The sequence below is a fragment of the Populus nigra genome, chromosome 2 (genome assembly GCF_951802175.1).
Source record: "Populus nigra chromosome 2, ddPopNigr1.1, whole genome shotgun sequence".
NCBI classification, from domain to species: Eukaryota; Viridiplantae; Streptophyta; class Magnoliopsida; order Malpighiales; family Salicaceae; genus Populus; species Populus nigra.
In genome coordinates this window covers 20814164-20819163 of record NC_084853.1, presented here as the reverse complement: position 1 = coordinate 20819163, position 5000 = coordinate 20814164, and positions in this window count along the sequence as shown.

Below are 5000 nucleotides of genomic sequence, written 5' to 3'. Positions count from 1 at the left end.
AGCGCAGATTTTTCGACGAACATGGGCTGGACGCTGGACTGGCCGGGCCATGCAGGAAAATTCATCGAGGGGACACGCTGACGAAACAGCGCTGGTTCAGGCACGGCGGGCAGTGTTGGAATCGGCAGCGCCGACGAAATCGGCAAAGTCGGCAGAATCGGCAGCGGGTGCTGGCGATGGGTCTGGACGGGCTGGATAGTCCAAGGCTCGACGAGAAAGACTGCTGGTTTAGACACTGGGGCAGTGGCAGCCCGCGGGACAGTGTCGGCAGATTCGGCAGCGCAGATTTGTGCGGCTGCAGGTTCGTCGGGGAAAATCGGCAGCGCAGATTTTGCGACGAACATGGGCTGGACGATGGACTGTCCAGGCCAGGCAGGAAAATTTGTCGAGGGGACACGCTGACGAAACAGCGCTGGTTCAGGCACGGCGGGCAGTGGTGGAATCGGCAGCGCCGACGAAATCGGCAAAGTCGGCAGAATCGGCAGCGCAGATTTTTCGACGAACACGGGCTGGACGGTGGACTGTCCAGGCCAGGCAGGAAAATTCGTCGAGGGGACACGCTGAGGAAACAGCGCTGGTTCAGACACGGTGGGCGCAGTGTTGGAATCGGCAGCGCCGAGAAAATCGGCAAAGTCGGCAGAATCGGCAGCAGGTGCTGGCGATGAGTCAGGACGGACTGGATAGTCCAAGGCTCGATGAGAAAGACCGCTGGTTTAGACACTGGGGCAGTGGCAGCCCGCGGGGCAGTGTCGGCAGACTCGGCAGCAGTGTCTGCCGATTCGGCAGCGTTGGCTTGTTGGCGCGGGGGGCCGATGCGAGTGGGGACTTGGGCAGCGGGCAGTGAAAGCAAGAGTTTCCCCGATGCTGCCGGGAAAAACGCTCCCCGGGATGGCCGGGTGAGATGACCCGGCGGCCCGCGACGGGTCATTCAATTCCATGCCCCGTCAACATAACTCCCGATGTACTGTTTGCTTTTTCGGAAGAAGAGATCCATCCCCCCATCCTCGGCCAGCCAAAAACGCTCCAATTAATGGCCGGGTGAGATGACCCGGCGGCCCGCGACGCGTCATTCAAATCACTGCCCTATCGGCTACAACTGCTGATGGGTGGGATTAGAGGCCTGCCATGGTGGTGAGGGGCGGCGAGGACCGTGAAAGCTAGAGTTTTTCAGAGGCTGCCGGGAAAAAGGCCCCTCGGGTGGCGGGGTGCGAGGACCAGGCGCGTCATTCAATTCTCTTCCCTATCAACTTGGCTCCCGTTGGCGGGATTGGAGGCCTACTGTTTGTTACAGGGCTAAAATCGTCAGGGGAAGAGCTGACGAAACAATGCTGGTTTGGATGCAGGGGGTAGTGTTGGAATCGGCAGCGCGGACAAAATCGGCAAAGTCGACAAAAAAGACTGTTGGTCTGGACATCGGGGCAGCGGCAGCCATGCCGACAGGGGGGGAAATCGGCAGCGCAGATTTGTGCAGCTGCAGGTTCGTCGGGGAAATCGGCAGCGCAGATTTTTCGATGAACATGGGCTGGAAGATGGACTGTCCAGGCCAGGCAGGGAAATTCGTCAAGGGGACACGCTGACGAAAGTAGGCTCGTCGGTGAAAATCGGCAGCGCAGATTTTTCGACGAACAGGGGCTGGATGCTGGACCGGCCGGGCCAGGCAGGAAAATTCGTCAGGGGGGCACGCTGACGAAAAGAGGGGCTGCCGCGTGGAAAATCGGCAGCGCAGATTTTTCGACGAACATTCGTCAGGGGGGCACGCTGACGAAAAGAGGGGCTGCCGCGTGGAAAATCGGCAGCGCAGATTTTTCGACGAACAGGGGCTGGATGCTGGACCGGCCGGGCCAGGCAGGAAAATTCGTCAGGGGGGCACGCTGACGAAAAGAGGGGCTGCCGCGTGGAAAATCGGCAGCGCAGATTTTTCGACGAACATTCGTCAGGGGGGCACGCTGAGGAAAACAGGGGCTGCCGCGTGGAAAATCGGCAGCGCAGATTTTTCGACGAACATTCGTCAGGGGGGCACGCTGAGGAAAACAGGGGCTGCCGCGTGGAAAATCGGCAGCGCAGATTTTTCGACGAACAGGGGCTGGATGCTGGACCGGCCGGGCCAGGCAGGAAAATTCGTCAGGGGGGCACGCTGACGAAAAGAGGGGCTGCCGCGTGGAAAATCGGCAGCGCAGATTTTTCGACGAACAGGGGCTGGATGCTGGACCGGCCGGGCCAGGCAGGAAAATTCGTCAGGGGGGCACGCTGACGAAAAGAGGGGCTGCCGCGTGGAAAATCGGCAGCGCAGATTTTTCGACGAACAGGGGCTGGACTGGCCGGGCCAGGCAGGAAAATTCGTCAGGGGGGCACGCTGACGAAAACAGGGGCTGCCGCGTGGAAAATCGGCAGCGCAGATTTTTCGACGAACAGGGGCTGGACTGGCCGGGCCAGGCAGGAAAATTCGTCAGGGGGGCACGCTGACGAAAGTAGGCTCGTCGTGGAAAATCAGCAGCGCAGATTTTTCGACGAACAGGGGCTGGACGCTGGACTGGGCCAGGCAGGAAAATTCGTCAGGGGGGCACGCTGACGAAAACAGGGGCTGCCGCGTGGAATGGCAGCCTACACGCAGATGCGAATTCGGCAGCGCACGATGGCTTGAGCAGGTCATGGGTTCGACTTGGCGCGATCTGAAACCTGGACGAGGGACTGTCGACGCTGGACGAGCCAGCGCGGTGGCCTGTCGTGCCCCGTTCAGGGGGGGCCTGCCGCGGAGACAGCCCTCGCGGGCTCGACAGCGCAGGCCAGCGTCCCCGACGTCGCTGGCCGCGGCAGGCGAGCTGCCGGGGTTCCCGCATTCCTACAAGAAAACGTCGTGCTTTCCACATGAAACCAATCCAGTAAAATCAGCCATATTTTTATGAGGCTGCCCACTGAATTTGGGGTCATTCCGGGCCGGTTCCTAGTTTTGCGGATTTACTCGATTTCTAATGGTAGGAAAATTAAAACAAATACTTCCCGACCTCGAAAAATTCTGGGAAAATTAATGAAGGTGGATTGGATTTTTGCCAACCTCTCTGCAAAATTTCAGCTCAAAATACCAAGAAATGAATTTTTTAGAGGGGGGGTGACAGCTGGGACCTAGTAGTGTCTCCCCCTGCCAGAGCTGCAATGACACTTATTGCTCTTTAGGGAGCCACCAGGCCGGCGCCCCTCAAAGACCACACGCGCGCGCGCGCCCGCCCGCGCTGGGCGCTGGGGCGCTGGGGCCTGAGGGCCTGGGGCCCTTGGGGGCCCTTGGGCGCTTGGGCGCTGCGCGCGCGGCCCCCGCAGCCATGCCGCGCCGCGCGACGCGCGGACAGCCCCTGCTGGCTTGCTCTCTCGCCCGCGGGGGGGCTGCCTTCGGGCCCTGGCCCCCCGCGTTCTGGCCTGCCCCCTGCGGGGGAGAGGCTAGGCGCTGCAGGGGCCAGCCCGACGTCGCTGGCCGCGGCAGGCGACAGCCCCTGCTGGCTTGCTCTCTCGCCCGCGGGGGGGCTGCCTTCGGGCCCTGGCCCCCCGCGTTCTGGCCTGCCCCCCGCGTGGGAGAGGCTAGGCGCTGCAGGGGCCAGCCCGACGTCGCTGGCCGCGGCAGGCGACAGCCCCTGCTGGCTTGCTCTCTCGCCCGCGGGGGGGCTGCCTTCGGGCCCTGGCCCCCCGCGTTCTGGCCTGCCCCCCGCGTGGGAGAGGCTAGGCGCTGCAGGGGCCAGCCCGACGTCGCTGGCCGCGGCAGGCGAGCCGCCGGGGTTCCCGCATTCCTACAACAAAACGTCGTGCTTTCCACATGAAATCAATCCAGTAAAATCAGCCATATTTTTATGAGGCTGCCCACTGAATTTGGGGTCATTCCGGGCCGGTTCCTATTTTTTCCGATTTCCTCGATTTTTAATGGTAGGAAAATAAAAAAAAATACTTCCCGACCTCGAAAAATTCTGGAAAAATTAATAAAGTTGGATTGGATTTTTGCCAACCTCTGTGCAAAATTTCAGCTCAAAATACCAAGAAATGAATTTTTTAGAGGGGGGGTGACAGCTGGGACCTAGTAGTGTCTCCCCCTGCCAGAGCTTCAATGACACTTATTGCTCTTTAGGGGGGTGCCCCCTGACTGGCCATGGGGCGCGCTGGCCTGGCGCCCATAGGCCTGCCGCGGGGGATATGTGGGCTGTTGCTAAACTCGGACTAAGGTGGGGGGCCTCATGGCCCGAAGTATTGCCGGCATCGATGACCCGTTTTCCGGCCGGCGACGACCCGATTCCGGCCACCGTCTTCGGGACCCGCTCCAAGCCGTCGGGCGCGTTGGGGCTGCTTATCCGCGGCGTGGGCGTGGCATTCATTTGCCGTGCTTGTGCCAAGGTGCTGGCAGCTGCTGCGCGGCTGTCTGCTTGCCGCGACGTCACGGCGGCGGTGGCCGCTGCCCCTGCTCGCAAGTCGGAGGCCTGGCCGACGTGGCTGGTGCGGACCGCCGAGCTTGGGGATTGCGAGGAGAGCTCTACGCTGGCGTGGGCGTGGCATTAAATTGCCGTGCGCGCGCCCATGCGTTGGCTCTCCTCGCAATCCCCGACCTCGTGGCGTGACGTGCCCGCTGCCGAGGCCTGGCCTCCGTCTTGCGAGCCGGGGCTGACAGCCCCCCGCATGATTGTCCCTGTCGTTCCCCCCCGCGGCCTGTCCCTTGTCCCTTCGAGATCCTTCGCCTCCGGCTGCGGTGGCAGCTGCCCGTGCTCGCAAGATGGAGGCCTGGCCGACGCGGCTGGTGCGGACCGCCGAGCTTGGGGATTGCGAGGAGAGCTCTACGCTGGCGTGGGCGTGGCATTAAATTGTCGTGCGCGCGCCCATGCGTTGGCTCTCCTCGCAATCCCCGATCTCGTGGCGTGACGTGCCCGCTGCCGAGGCCTGGCCTCCGTCTTGCGAGCCGGGGCAGACAGCCCCCCGCATGATTGTCCCTGTCGTTCCCCCCCGCGGCCTGTCCCTTGTCCCTTCGAGATCCT